Below are 16,693 nucleotides of genomic sequence, written 5' to 3' on the forward strand. Positions count from 1 at the left end.
TGTGCACATGTTCATGTGTATCCATATTTATAATGTAGAAATAAAATATATGACAGTGCTATATTAAAGAATGGGAGAGGAAAAATAGAACGTTATAAGGTTCTTCATATAGAGATACCTTTGTTATCTTGTGGGTGACAGTCAATTATCTTTTAAAGATAATAAAAAGGAGGAGGAAAATTTTTATATATACTTAGATATTTACCATTTCTGGCACTCTTCATTCCTTTGTGAAGAGCCAAGTTTCTATATGGTATCATTTTCCTTTAGCCTGAGGAACTTTTAAAAACATTTCTTGTGGAAGAGATTCTGGGAACAAGATGGTGGAGTAGGAAGATACAGAGCTTACCTCCTCTCATGGGCACACCAAAGTTACAACCATTTACAGAGCAACTGTTGATGAGAAAGACCGGCATCTAACAGAAAAAGATTTTCTACGACTAAAGATATAAAGAAGGAACCACAACAGATGGGTAGGAGGGGCGGAGTCGTGGTATAGTCATGACTCCTACCCCCGATGGGCACCCACAAAGGGGAGGATAATTAAAATTACAGAGGTTCTCCCCAAGGAGCAAGGTGTCTGAACCCCACATTGGGATCCTCAGTCCAGGGGTCCTGTACTGGGAAGAAAAGCCCCTAGTAGGTTTGGCTTTGAAGGCCAGCAGGGCTTACTTTTGGGAGACTCAGAGAACTGTGGGAAATAGACTCCACTCCTAGAGGGGGCATACAAAATCTCACATACTCCAAGACCCAGGAAGGAAGTAGTAATTTGAAAGGAGCCTGGGTGAGACCCACCTGCTGATCTTGGAGAGTCTCCCAGAGAAGCAGAAGGCAGTTGAAGCTCACCCTGGGGACACAGACACTGGTGGCAGCAATTCTTGGGAGCTCATTCTACCACTTGGACACTGGTGCTGAATTACAAGAAAAAAACTGCAAAACCCACAAACATGTGGAGGCTAAACAATATGCTACTAAACAACCAGTGGATCTCTGAAGAAATTAGAGAAGAAATTAAAAAATACCTGGAGAAAATGAAAATGAAAACACAACAATCCAAAATCTGTGGGATGCAGCAAAAGTAGTTCTAACAGGGAAGTTTATAGTAATACAAGCCTACCTCAGGAAACAAGAAAAATCTCAAGCAACCTAACCTTACACCTAAAGGAACTAGAAAAAGAAAAACAAACAAAACTCAAAGTTAGTAGAAGGAAATGAATCATAAAGATCAGAGCAAAAATAAATGAAATAGAGATTAAAAAGCAATAGAAAATATCAATGAAGCTAAGAGCTGGTTCCTTGAAAAGATAAACAAAATCGATAAACCTTCAGCCAGACTCATCAAGAAAAAAAAGATAGAGGGCCCAAATCAATAAGTCAGAAATGAAAAAGGAGAAGTTATAACTGATACCACAGAAATAGGAAGGATCAAAAGTGGTTACTGCAAACAATTATTTGACAAAGTGAATAACTGGGAAAAATAGACAAGTTCCTAGGAATCTCTCAAGACTGAACCAAGAAGAAATAGAAAATATGAACAGACCAATTACCAACAGTGAAATTGAATCAGTGATTTAAAAAACAACTCCCGGGACTTCCCTGCTGGTGCAGTGGTTAAAAATCCACTTGCCAATGCAGGGGACATGGGTTTGATACCTCGTCTGTGAAGATCCCACATGCTGCAGAGCAGCTAAGCTCATGCGCCACAACTACTGAGCCTGTGCTCTAGAGCCCATGAGCCATAACTACTGAGCCTGCATGCCGCAACTACTGAAGGCTGCGTGCCCAGAGCCCATGCTCCGCAACAAGAGAAGCCACCACAATGAAAAGCCTGCACACCGCAATGAAAAGCAGCCCCCGCTCACTGCAACTAGAGAAAGCCCACATGCAGCAACAAAGACCCAACGCAGCCAAAAAATAAATTAATTAATTTTAAAAAAATTAAAAAAAAAACTCCCAATAAACAAAAGTCCAAGAAAAGATGGCATCACAAGTGAATTCCAGGACTCCCCTGTTGGTCCAGTGGTAAAGAATCTGCCTTCCAATGCAGGGGACACAGATTTGATCCCTGGTCAGGGAACTAAGATCCCACATGCCATGGGGCAACTAAGCCCACACGCCACAACTACTGAGCTTGTGCACATCAATGAGAGAGCCCACGTGCCACAAACTACAGAGCCCATGCACTCTGGACCCCATGTGCCACAACTACAGAGCCCACGCACCCTGGAGCCCACATACCACAACTAGAGAGAGAAAACCCACACTCCAAAACTAGAGAGAAGCCTGTGCACTGCAATGAAGAGCCCCCGTGCCTCAACGAAGATCCCATGTGCTGCTACTAAGACCTGATGCAGCCAAAAGATAAATAAAGAAAAAAGAATCAAGTGAATTCTACCAAACATTTAGAGAAGAGTTAACATCTATCCTTCTCAAACTATTCCAAAAATTGCAGAGGAAAGAACGCTTCTGAACTATTCTACTAAGCCACCATCACCCTAATACCAAAACCAGACAATGATATCACACACAAAAAATTACAGACCAATATCACTGATGAACATAGATGCAAAAATCCTCAACAAAATATTAGCAAACGGAATTCAACAATACATTAATAGGCTTGTACACCATGATCAAGTGGGATTTATCCCAGGGTTGCCAGGATAGGTCAATATCCACAAGTCAATCAGTGTGATACACCACATTAACAAATTGAAGAATAAAAATCATATGATCATCTCAATAGATGCAGAAAAAATCTTTTGAAAAACTTCAACATCAATTTATGATAAAATCTCAACAAGGTGGGTATAAAGGGAACATACCTCAACATAATAAAGACCATATATGATAAGCCCGCAGCTAATATACTCAACGGTGAAAAGCTGAAAGCATTTCCTCTAAGATCAGGAACAAGATAAGGATGCCCACTCTCACCACTTTTAATCAACACAGTATTGGAAATCCTAGCCACAGCAATCAGGCAAGAAAAATTCATATTGGAAAAGAAGGAATAAAACTGTCAGCATTTACCAATTACATTCTACTATACATCAAAATCCTAAATAGGGCACTAAAAAACTACTAGAGCTCATCAATGAATTCGGTAAAGTTGCAGGATGCAAAATTAATATAAAGAAATCTATTGAATTTCTATACACTAACAGTGAATTATCACAAAGAGAAATTAAGAGAATGACCCCATTTACCATCACATTAAAAAGAATGAAATACCTAGGAATAAATCTAACTAAGTAGGTAAAAGACCAGTATTCAGAAAATTATAAGACACTGATGAAAGAAATTGAGGATGACAGAAACAGATGGAAAGATACACTGTGTTCATGGATTGGAAGAATTTATATTGTTGAAATGACCACAGGACCTAAGGCAATCTACCAGTTCAATGCAATCTCTATCAAAATATCAATGGCATTTTTCACAGAGCTAGAACAAATAATTTTAAAATTTGTATGGAACCGCAAAAGACCCTGAAGCAACAGCAAAAGCAATCTTGAGAAAGAAGAACAAAGCTAGAGATATCATGGTTCCTGACTTAAGACTATACTACAAAACTACAGTAATCAAAACGGCATGATACTGGCACAAAAACAGACAAATAAATCAATGAAACAGAATAGAGAGCCCAGAAATAAACCTATGCATTTATGGTCAATTAATCTATGACAAAGGTGGCAAGAATATATAATGGAGAAAAGACAGTCTCTTCAATAGTGGTGCTCAGAAAACTGGACAGTTACGTGTAAAAGAATGAAATTGGAACATTTTCTCATGCCATATACAAAAATAAACTCAAAATGGATTAAAGACCTAAATGTAAGACCAAAACCCATAAAACTCCTAGAAGAAAACATAGGCAGAACACTCTTTGACTTAAATCATAGCAATATATTTTTGGATCCGTCTCCTAAGGCAAAGGAAACAAAAGAAAAAATAAACAAATGGGATCTAATTAAACTTAAATCTTTTGCACAGCAAAGGAAACCATCAACAAAACAGAAAGAAAGAAAAAAAACCCTACTGAATGGGAGAAAATATTGGTAAATGATATGACTGACAAGGGGTTAATATCCAAAATACATAAATAGCTCATACAACTCAATTAAAAAAAAAAAAAAATGCAACCCCATTAAAAATTGGAGAGGACACCTGAATAGGCATTTCTTCTTTCTCTCCTGAGAAAGACTCTTATGCTTTGCTCTATGCCAGCATCTAAATGCCTATAACTTAAAGCTGGGGCATTTGCAGGACTTACCTCATTTGTTTCCCTCCTTCAGAGATTACAGTCCTGTGAAGCCTGTTGTTCATTATCTAAAGTATATGTTTTGAATATTTTGTCCATATTTATCGATATTTTATTTATGGCAGGGTGTAATATCAATTAGTTTATCACAGATTGCAGTCGAAGTCCTCTATCCTCAGAGTTTTGATCTAATAACATGAAGGTCTGTTTGGTGATAGTTGTACTGAAAGCTTAGAAATTGAGATAGTCTTATCAAGCTGCAAGGCCACTTTGGGTTTGGTTCCATGCAGATATACAGTTACCAGCAACCCCTTGAGTCTTCAGCCAATAAACCAACCAAGTCTCTCACACCTTCTGAAATCCATCAACTTCTTCCTTTCACTATCCTTTCTTATTGGTTGTTTAGTGTAGGTTCAACTACTTGCTTAATGCCATGTTCTTACTTGTGGAGACTCTTTTTTAATGTTATTAGTTATCATAATTATTTTTGTTAAGTAATATTTTATTGAAGTATAACAATCATACAGAAAAAAATGCACAAATCATAAGTGTACAGCTCAAAGAATGATCACAGATCTAATGTGCCCATGGAATAATACCCAAATCAAGAAATATAACCAGTTTTCCAAAAGTCTCCCTTGTGCCTCCTCCCCATCAGTACACCCCTTCCAAATATAACTAATATCCAGACTTTTAAAACTATCCATTAGTTTTGCTTGCTTTTAAACTTCGTATGATTGTAATTATACTGTATGCACTTGTTTCTGTGTGGCTTCTCACTCAATATCATGTTTGTGAAATTTATCCTTCTTAGTGTATAGTGTTAGTTTTAGTTTGTTCATTCTGTATGACATTATATTTTTTGAATATATCATGCATAATTATCAATATTGACTATTATAAGGGACACTGCCGTATTTAGAACTATAGTAACTCTTGCCCATTTAACATATTTCCTTTGCAAAACCCTGGAGAGATTACGGGACCCTAGTTTCAAAAAGTGTTATCATACTTTGTTTATACTGAACTTTAAAACTCAAATTCATATTAATTCACAAATATCTATCAGTTGTGAACTATCTGCCAGTACCAGGCTAGACACCAGGGGACCTTTGAGGATTTCACCATCTAGTGAGAAGAAGTAGACATATAAATAGATAAGCACAATATACTGTAGTAACATGTTAGAGAGAGCCATAATTATGACTTAGTTAAAATTACTTTAAATGATATATATTTTTTAAACATTCAATTTTCACAAAAGACTTCAGCCTGTATTAGTGGACCAATGTTCTGGAATTCCCAGAGGTGTCTTTACATTTAATTTAGACAGATTTAGAAAGATTAAAGAGAGTCATTCTTTTCAAAGGGTCTCAGTGTTCAGTCAGTTGAGATGATCCTGTTATGCATCAAAGCCAATGTCATTCCCATAGGCTTTCCTTCCTCTGTGTTCTCCTTAAATGACCTCAGCCCTTTTCATTTCTCACTTATGTCCTCTCTCAACCAGCTCATCTATCCCCTGGCTTTAATTACCACTTGTATCTGTCCATGACCCCTAAATCTTTAACCCTACTCCAGTCCTCTCTCTGAGCCCATATTTAACTACCCTGGTATTTAACTACCTTTCAGGTACCTCCGTTGGCATATCAGTTCAACAGGTTCCTATCTTCATGGTTCTCCTCTACCTCTCTTTCCCATTCCAGTGGAGCCACAGTTATTCACTCAGTCTGGGAGCCATTTGAGACTCTTTCTCCTGCTTTACCCTCCACATCCAATCAATCAGTAATGCTTGTTAATTATACCTTGTACTATATCTTGAATTTGTCCACTATCTTTATTCCCATGGCCACTATGCTGATTTAAGCTCTTGCCATCTCTTTCTGGATTATTGCATTGCCTCCTCCCAGATCATCCTGACTTCAGTCTTGTTCTTCATACTAATCCATCTTCCATGCAATAATTTAGAATGCAAATCTTATCATATTACTTCCTAGAGTAAAAATCGTCAGTGAGACTCTATTACCCATAGTAGAGCTTCCTAAAAGATGTGTGCTGCAATGAATTAAGATATGCCAAGTGTGGCTAACATTGGTCCAGGTGTGTGGCCAGCCAACCACAAGCAGCCTCAGTCTTTTGCCCTGGTGTCCATATGTCTATTCATTTTCCATGTATGTCACGAGTGGAATGGTGAGGAAGGACTGGCTACAACTTTAGGTTCAAACTACAGACACTTGCTAAGTTCTCCAGTCTCAAATCCAGCACTCACCACCTCACATCTTATTATCTAATCAGTGCCATTTCCTGCCACATGCCAAGCTGTTTCATGCCTATATCATTGCACAGAGGGTAAGTTCATCCATCAACTTGGGATGAACCTCTCCCTCTCTCTAGCTGGCAAATGTCTACACATCTTTTAAACTGTAATTCAGGCTTCTTCTTGGGTAGCCTTCTCTGAGTTTCCAGGATGGAATTGGCCATTTCAGCCTTTGTGCTTCCACTCTAACTCCTAATCTACCCTATTATGGGATCATCACACTGAAGAGCATCTTTTGGTTAATATGTTTATCTCCCTTGCTAGTCTGAGGCTTTTCATCTTTGCTTCCCTAGTGCTTGGCATGAAGGAGGCCTAAGAAAAGATTAGGTGAACCAAATGCAATGTAATAATTTACATCAGTCAGGATGGGCTAGGTTATGATGCTACAACAAATGACTTAACACAGTAAAGTTTAGTTTCCAGTCATGCTGTAATCATTCAGATTGATGGATGTTCCATATGTAAACTCCTATGTGTGTATAGTATATAAATATATATAACATATATATTTAAATTATAATATAATGCACATAATATAAAATTTAGCATTTTAACCAAAGTGCACAATTCAGTGGCATTAAATGTATTCATAATGTTGTGAAACCATCACTACTATCTAATTCCAGAAATTTTCATCACCGCAAATGGAAATCCCACATCCATTTAGCAGTCACTCTCCATTCCCTACCCCCTCAACTCCCACTGCAGCACCTTGCAATCACAATCTACTTTCTTCATTTGCCTATTTTCTGTGTATTTCATATAACTGGAATCATATAATATGTGGCCTTTTGTGTCTGGTTTCTTTCATTTAGCATGTTCTCAATTTTCACTTATGTTGTAGCATATATCAGTGCTTCATTCCTATTTATGGCTGAATAACATCCCATTATTGTGTATACCACATTTTGTTTATCCTTCATCAATTGTGGACACTTGGGTTGTCTCTAGCTTTGGCAATTGTAAGTATAGCTGCTATGAACATTCATGTACAAGTTTTGTTTAAACACCTGTTTTCAATTCTTTGGGGTCTATACCTAGGAGCAGAATTGCTGGGTCATATGGAAATTCTACGTTCAGTTTATTGGGAAACTGTTTTCCATACCATTTACACCATTTTACATTTTTTTCCCAACAATATTTGAGGGTTCCAATTTTTCTACATTTTCATAAACCTTTGTTATTTTCCATTATTATTATTGTTGTTGTTGTTATTATCACTGCCTTACATTGTCTTAACACATTCGCATCACTCTGCTCATAGTTTATTGGCCAAAGCAAGTCACATGATCATACCTAGTTTCAAGACGGGGTGGGAGGTGCAGTCCTACCATGTGCCAGACACAGGAACACTGGGTGTTTGTGAATATCTCTAATGATGTCACAGAGCTAATATCAAGGGAAATGAGAGATTAGCTCAAAACAGACCCATCATCTCTCTGCAAGTTCATGTGCACAAATCAGGCCAGTAACTCTTACTTAAATATTATAAAGTTTCCAGAAAGAAGATGAACAGAGAATTGCTGAGAGTGGTGTAGATGTGAGTTAAAAGAAGAGGAGGGGAGAATAAAGGCCAGAAGGAAAGAAGAACAGAAACAAATAAAAAATTTCTAAAGAAGAATTCCTAATTCTGTTAATTAATTATAAATACATTTTGTTTCTTTGGAAAAAAAATAGACCTCTTCTTTTTAGTACAATATAGTGTAGCAAAATACCACCCAAACTCTGGTAATTTAACTTTCGTACTGGAGTTGATTCAACTCTCAGCAGCTTTACAAGTAACTGCTGCAGTACATTTTGTTAGGTAAAATAACAAAACAATCATTTTCTGATGAAGCTACAAAATCAGCCTGAAAAATGTAGAAATAAAAATCCGCATGGAAGGATTTTCCTGAAAAGGAGCACTTCATGTCAGCCAGCTTCTCCTGTCACCCAGCAACCGCTCCTTTGGAGTTCCCTCTAATGGGGTAATTTCAGCCGGCAGCTGGTGCAAACTTGAAATGATCCAGTTTGTTTTCCTGCTCCCTGATGTGTAGAGGTCATTGCTGATTATAATGTGGTTGCTATTCAGTATTATCTAGAGTGTGATAACATGGCAGAATTGCCTCGAAATGCTCTTTTTTTTAATCTTCACATTGACTCTACATATACAGTTGGGTCACACTAGATGCACATTTCAAAGCCTAAGGATATTTACATTTTAAAAATAAGAATGACCAGCATGGGTGGTGGGGGGTGGGGGGAATAAGCATTGCACTTTGTCTAGTTTGTAGCTGTTCAATCAATAAATAAACATTCATTATTCAAACTGCCTGGGTTTGAATCTCAGCTCCACCACTAACAGTGTGTCCTTAGGCATGCTTATTAACCTCTCTAGGATGTACTTGAATCATCTCTAAAATGGGGCTAATAGTAATATTTACCACATAGACATGTGAAGATTAAATGAGCTCAAACATGTAAAGTGCTTAGAAAGATGTCTGGTACACAGTAGCCCTGTGTAAGCAAAAGGCTTTGATTGTTTTGGGATCGTGTTCCATCTTGACAAATCACTTTTATTCTTCCACCCCTCCCTGACTGGGTTAGGCACCCCTGCCATGTGTCTCTCTGGCATGCGGTACTTCCTGATGGTTAAACAGCAATAAAACGGAATTATAATTTAATTTTGTGTTTAATTACCTGTGTCCCCCAATAGCCGGAAGCTCTAGGTAGGTAGACATCTGGTCCATATCTCGCACCACTGCATCCCCATGTGTTGGATGACTTACCTGTTGTGCTTTGAGCAAGGTAGTGTGAGGATACAAAAGTTGCCAGCCTAACCTACTGGGGAACAAGGAGAGAGCAACAGCTGGCTGAGATTTACCAGGACTTTGCAGGGACTCAGAAGAAAACTGCCAAGTCCCAGGCATGCATTTTGAGCAGGAAATAATCTTAATTTGAGGCTTTGTAACATTGCTGCTTGGGCACGAAGCAGCTACCAACTGGCCCACTGGAAAACAAAGGCACACAATTCATTATCTTGTCTTTGAACCCTTTCTTGCAAGTAATGGGATTCACTTGAATTAGCTTCAGAAAGCCCTGGTGGGGGAGGAGGGAATATATGTAAGGATATACTTGGTGTGTCTCAGAACCCAGGGGCAGGAATGCATCTGAGTCCCCTGCAGGACTCCCATCAGGAGCTAAGGCACCCTCTGATCCCTCTCTCTTTCTGGAGCTAGATGGCTCCTCAACACTGGATCTCCCTGCCCACCTGCGTCTTCTCTTTCTTCACGTCTCTGTTCAGCTCCTGTGGTTATGTGCCCCTCAGTTCCAGCTGCACCCTGAGAATAACTAGCAGCTCCTTAGCTGCCAAACTTAATTTTCAAGGGAGAATATGATTGGTTCAAATTGAGCCAGATGTCTCCCTGTATCTGATTTATAGTTGCCCAGGATCATCTATCACAAATAAAGTTGCCAGGAGTCTACTTTCATGGTTGAGCAGTTCACTGTGAACCGGTTCACTGAGAAATGGGCAGATACTCCAGTAGGCTTCTGGTATTGAGTGTCAAAGTACAGCAGAGGATGGTGGGGTGAAGGAAGTCGAATGCCTAGCTTCTGTTTGCTGGCATCTGCTAGGAAGTCCCCATTCTCACCTGGTCTTTAGTTGTTAATCCACACGGGCCCCAATCACCATCCCCCCTTGGATCTGGGGCTCTCTCAGCTCAGGGTGCCTTCTTAGGAGCACACGGCTCCTGATTTTCAACATGATGCCAGGCCCACATGAACCCCGTGGCATGGCTGCTGCCCTTTACTATGCCTGGGTTGTATTCAGAGGAATCACTTACTGTCCCCATACATAGCTGGGCATAGACGACCTCAGGGAACATTTCTTGGGTCCACTCGCCCACACCACGACAGCCATTTTTAGTCTGAGGTCTTGCCTCCAGTACCCCTTGAGCTCAGAACCCCAATCTTATTTAGAGTTTCTGCTGTTTTGCCCCATCAGGGCTCTACTGAAGAGAGGCAGCTTAGGTCCCCTCCACATTTAGAACTTCAAAACCTCTCTGGGATCTCGGTCCTTCCCCTCCTCCATGCCCAAGCAGCCCATGGGAGAAGCAGGGTAAATGTTACTCTCTTAGAACCAAGTAGAACCAAACCTACTCCCTAGCCAAAGCCAGAGAAACTTTCTCTAATCTGGGGATGGCATGTAGAGGAGGGGGTGGGATGGGAGAAAGGGGGAAAGAGAAATAAACAAGAAAGAAATGTAGGAATGGACAAAACAAAGTTTTAAATGGCTTTCTATGCCTTTATGGCAAGATTATAGAAAGGTCCACTTAATAAATCCTTTACCCACTTAGAAAAATGGGTAAAGTGGTCACTGGGAGTCAACAAGAGTTTACTAGTTAAGTTAACCTTATTCTTTTTTGATGATTTACAAAGCTGCAAGATCAAGGCAGTGCTGGAGGCAGCATTTGCAGATTTCAGAAAGGCAGGTGGGAAAGCAGTGGTCACTGGGAGCCGGTAAGAATCCTTAGCGTTAATAGGTACGTTTATGTACATTTCATTTAATCCTAAAAATAACTCAATGAGTGGAAGAAAAATATATACCAAATGTCAATTATCTAGTGCTGTGTGATACACGGCTCCATAACTTAGTAGCTTTAAAACAACAACCATTTTATTTATTTGCAATGTGGACCGGGCTTAGTGGGGAAAGCTTATCAGCTGGGTCTGGAACATCCACTTCCAAGATGGCTCACTCACATGGTTGGCAAGTTTGTGCTGGCTGTCAGCTGGGAGCCTCAGTTCTTGCTGTCAGCTGGAATGATGGTTAATTTTATGTGTCAACATGACTGGGCTCAGGAATGCTCAGATAGCTGGTAAAATATTATTTCTGGCTGTGTCTGTGAGGGTGTTCCTGGAAAAGATTAGCATTTTAATTGGTAGACTGAGTAAAGATCAGCCCTCACCAATGTGGGTGGGCATGACACAATCCACTGAAGGCCTGAACAGAACAAAAAGGCAGAGGAAATGTAAGTTTGCTGTCTATGTTTGATCTGGGACATCCACCTCCTGCCCTTGGATATTGGCACTCCTGGTTCTTGGGGCTCCAAACTCAGACTGGAATTTATAATATTGGCTCCCCTAGTTCTCAAGCCTTTGGGCGTGAACGGGCACAAAACCGTCAGCTTTCCTGGGCCTGCAGCTTACAGATGGCAGATCATGGGACTTCTGAGCCTCCCTAGTCATGTGGGCCAATCCCTTATAATAAATCTCTCTATATTTGTATAACCTGTTGGTTCTGTTTCTGTGGAGAGCCCTGGCTAATACAGCTAGGTTCCTCAGTTCTCCTCCATATAGTTCTTCCACATGGTTAGCTTCATAGCACGATAGTCTCAGGGTAGTTGGACTTGTTATACAATGGCCGGTTTCCAAGAGTGCAATAGCTGTAATCTTAAGGCTTAGGCCCAGAACTTGCACAATGTCATTTTTACCATAATTTATTGGTTAAAGTAAGGCAGAGGGTCAGCACAGATTCAAGGAGAGAGAACACACAAGGTATGAATACTGGGAGGCACAGTTCATTTCAGGTTACTAAAGTACCACAATGGGCTTGGGATTTAATGGCTCACATTAATGTCAGGTCCGAGAAGTGTAGCTGACTCAGGAATGTCAGTAACAAGGCACTCAAATGAGGTCAACGGGAATATGCTTCTCTTTGCTTCTCACCCATGTTCCATCTGTGTCAACACCCATCTCAGGCAGACTCCTTGCTACTGGTGGCAAGATGGCCATAGTATTTCCGGCTTTCAAGGATCCATGGAGAATGGTGTATCCATCCATCCAGGCACCTATCCTGTGACTGGGCAGATGGAATATGCTGATTGGCTAGTCTGGGTCATGTGCTTATCTATGGCATAGCTGTTGATTAACTGCTTACCCAATGGTATTTCCCAGCTCTCTTCTCCACTGACTGAGAGTCTGAAAAAGCCAAATACTCAATTTCTCAGCTTCCTTTCCAGCTAGGGATGTCCATGTGATTGACTCTGGCCAACGAAGCAAAAGGGGAGGTGATCCTTCAGACTTCCAGGGAAGATTTTTATTGTGAGTTTAGCTATTCCGTGATATTGCTGCCTTGGCATCTATTTTGTTTGGCTAAGCAGCCTGTGGGAGACTTAAACTAACACTAGCCCCCTCATGCAAGCTCCTACCCTAGATGATAGCCTGCAGAGTCACAAGTAAATGTCAGTTCCTGTTATGACTTCCCCAGTAGCCTTTGTGATAAATAGTCTCTCCCACTTTCCAGGGCCTTGCCCTTGTGCCCCCGCCTTCCGCCTTAGATAAGACCCCTGTGGAACTTGTGAAAGCCCTGCTCTTTTGAATGGACCATTTCAGCCTTAGCCTGAGAACCCCAAAGCACTCCATCCACAGACCCTGATAAATGCATGTGCCCCGGGGTCCTACCTCTCTCTCTCTCTGCTTGCACCCTGCCTTGACTTCCCTGTGTGGCCCGTCAAAGAGTGTGGTGTACTTCCTCCGGTACCTGTGAGTAATAAACCTCTACTTCGATTCCTCTTGTGGTCTTTTGTTGAGCACCAGCTCACCATCCACCTTCCTGGAGGTCTACTTAATAAATATTAATTTAACAAAGTCATAACAATTTTCTTCCCCGATTAAAGAAGAAACTAGTCTTCCTATGTGTATAAACCACACCCCACCCAGCAACTTCCTACTTTGACATTAATGTGTGATAATGAAAAGGCTGGAGTGTGACAATGAGGAGAAGGCCAGGAGAATCTCAGAGATGCAGAGGCCTAGAGTCCGGCATTGTTCAGCTGATCCAGAAACCTTCCATACCTATACTGTAAACATCTCTATAGTTTAAAGTCACTTGTAATTGAGTTTTCCTTTGCATCATAATTAGACACCATTCCTAGGGCTGGGGAGGTGGTTTCAAGCTTCCTAAACCATATGGACTTGAGAGTGTAGGAAGGGTGGTTTCCCCAGAAGAAACTCTAGTACTGTTACCAGAAGAAGGAGGGGTAAGTAGGTGCTTGGCAGTGAAAAACGTCCATTTTAGCTCATAAATCCTGGATCTAGGAACAGGTCTCAGGTTAGTCTGTCCTCAGAGGCCCATGAAATCAGCTTGCTTTATGTTTGTATGTATGTATTTAAGGTATAATTGATTTACACTATTATACACATTTCAGGTGTACAGCATACTGAGTCACAATTTTTAAAGATTTTGCTCCACTTATAGTTATTAAAAAATATCGGCTATATTCCCTATGCTGTACAATATATCCTATTTATTTTATACACAGTAGTTTGTAACTCTTAATCCCTTACCCCTATCTTGCCCTCCCCCCATCCCTCTCCTGGAACCAGCATTACTATACTGATTTTGCACATGGAAGAAACTGAAGCTGAAGGAGATTGGGAGATTTTCTCCTTGTCACTCAAGTACCTAGTGGCAAATCTGGGATCAGTACCTGGTTCCTTGATTTTGATATTATTGCTCCGCTCCTTCCATGAAGTGGCACAAAGCAGTGGGAATAATTTATCACCTTGGATGAAAATTAAACTCCCAGAAGACTTTGACAGGATAGAACAATGTGCTAAATCAGCAGAAGGTGAGAGAAAAAGACAGAAATATTATTTGACCATAAAATCAACATGAATCAACTGGGCAATATGACAGTCAAAATAGTCAGTGTGAGGAATTGTCCATGAAAAAATAATCAGTCAATCTAAGAAAGAAATGGAGAATTTTATTCAAGCTGAATTTGAGGGTTATGACCCGGGAAGAGTGTCTCAGAATGCTCTGAGAACTGTTCTGTCCATTAGAAGTCAAGGCACAGTTGTATAAGTTTTTTTGCGTCAGAGGGCTGTACATCAAATGACGTATTATCGACAGTTTACGTAATCCAGATTTAAGTGTCATCATGGTGGGTCATGTGACCCCTTACAAGATCAAGAAGGAATGTTATCTTTTAAGGAGTTGTCTCATTGATGCTAGGAGGATGGTGCTCTTTATGGTTAAGCAGGTATTCCTGCCGATGGGGGAGGTTTGGTGGATGCATAATGCAGATGCACAATGCACAGTCCAGGGAGAGGGGCGGCCAAAGGGCAAAGAAGAATTTTTTATGTTTAAATTTTTCTTGTCTTGCCATAAAATATGAATTTTATTTCACAGGATAGATGTACAACTATTATACTTTGATTACTACATTAACTGTTTATAGCGGCATAGCCAATTATGTTCCAAGTGTAGCAGCTTAAAACAAGTATTCATTATCTCAGTTTCTGTAGGTCAGGAATTTAGGACTGGTTTGCTGGGTGTTTCTGGCACAGGGTCTCTCACAAGGTTGCAACAAAACTTTTGGCTGGTCTGTGGTCATTTGAAGGCTTGCTTGAGGCTGGAGGATCCCCTTCTATGACTGAACACTTGGCTGTTGTCTGGAGGCCTCAGTTCCTCATCATAGGCTTTAAATATATATATATATATATTTATTTATTTATTATTTTTGGCTGCATTGGGTCTTTGTTACTGCACGTGGGCTTTCTCTAGTTGCGTCAAGTGGGGGCTACTCTTCGTTGCGGTGCATGGGCTCTAGGCACACAGGCTTCAGTAGTTGTGGTACGCAGGCTCAGTAGTTGTGGCTCGCGGGCTCTAGAGCGCAGGTTCAGTAGTTGTGGCACACGGGCTTAGTTGCTCCGCGGCAAGTGGGATCTTCCCGGGCGAGGGCTCGAACCCGTGTCCCCTGCATTGGCAGGCGGATTCTTAATCCCTGCACCACCAGGGAAGTTCCACCATAGACTTTTTTAACAGGGCTTTTGGGGTTTCCTCATGACATGGAAGCTGGATTTTCCCAGAGCGAGTGACCCAAGAAAGAGCAAGCAGGGGGACTTCCCTGGTGGCACAGTGGTTAAGAATCCGCCTGCCAATGCAGGCGACACGGGTTCAAGCCCAATATATATATAGAGAGAGAGAGAGAGAAGCCACCACAATGAGAAACCCGCGCATTGCAAGGAAGAGTAGCGCCCCCTCACCACAACGAAAGAAAGCCCGCGCACAGCAACAAAGACCCAAAGCAGCCATAATTAATTAATTAATTTAAAAAAAAAAAAGAAAGAGCAAGCAGGAAACTTCAGTGCCTTTTATGAGTTAGTTTCTGGAGCAGCATTCTGTTACTTTTACTTTTTTTTTTCTTTTCATTAGAAGCAAGTCACAAGTGCAGCTCATACTCAAGGCGAGGGTTTCACCTTCTGAAGACAGTGGCAAAGAATTTGTGGATATATTTAATCCACCCTCCATTACCATTGGCATTACCATTGGCACCCTCCATTACCATTACCATACATGAAGCAGCTTATATGATTCTGGGCACTGAAATTTAAGAGAAACATATAACCCTGTAGTTTTTCTTGATAACACCTATCATTGTTGTCATCTTTTTGTGTGACTATGTACACAATATTTTTCTCTCCTCCTAGATTAAGTTTCCTTAGGACAGGAATATAACCTGTTTTTCTCATCACCTTATTCTCAAGGTCTAGTTTATGGCTTGACACAAAGCAAGTGCGCAATAAACATTTGTTGAATGTTGAAAGAGTTCACTGGACAAAGGTCCAAGGGCACTCTTCATGCCACATGAGCAATAGCTGGAGTAAATTGAGACTTAGCCTGAGAGGAAAAGGCTCACTGGGGAACATGAGAGCTCTCTTCGATCCTGCAAAGTAGAAGAGATTCATTATGGATACCACCAAGGGAGAGAGTTGCAATTAACTGGTGGAAGCTCCAAGGTAACAGATTTTTATCTGACTGTAAGGAACAACTTTGTAACAACCAGAAATATTTTACAATGGCTAGAGGGCTTAAGGAGGGACTAAACTGAGTGCCTGCTGAAAGATCACTTGTTGGGAATATTACAAAAACAATGAATATATTAGATAGGGTGTGGGATCAGATGACTTCTATGGAAATCCGAGATTATGTGATCTGTGATCTCAGGTTTATGCTAGTTTACCTAATTTTAAATGTCAAAACAAGCAAACAATACACCACCTGCCTGTCCCCTGTGGTAAACATCAGTTGCTTTATTTATCTAGCATGTACTCCCATTTCTTTTTGA

General features: G+C 40.6%; 1 protein-coding gene across 1 annotated transcript in view; it reads left to right on the top strand.

Moving 5' to 3' along the window:
- The first annotated feature begins 71 nt into the window (after positions 1-71).
- Positions 72-16,693, top strand: part of LOC309604781 (uncharacterized protein) — a 138,335-nt gene continuing 121,713 nt past the window's right edge. The window contains exon 1 of the transcript XR_014231038.1: positions 72-16,364. The gene's annotated coding sequence lies outside the window, so the exon portion shown is untranslated. The remainder of the gene's footprint in view (positions 16,365-16,693) is intronic.

This window comes from Balaenoptera borealis (genome assembly GCF_965194805.1).
Source record: "Balaenoptera borealis genome assembly, chromosome: 10".
NCBI classification, from domain to species: domain Eukaryota; kingdom Metazoa; phylum Chordata; class Mammalia; order Artiodactyla; family Balaenopteridae; genus Balaenoptera; species Balaenoptera borealis.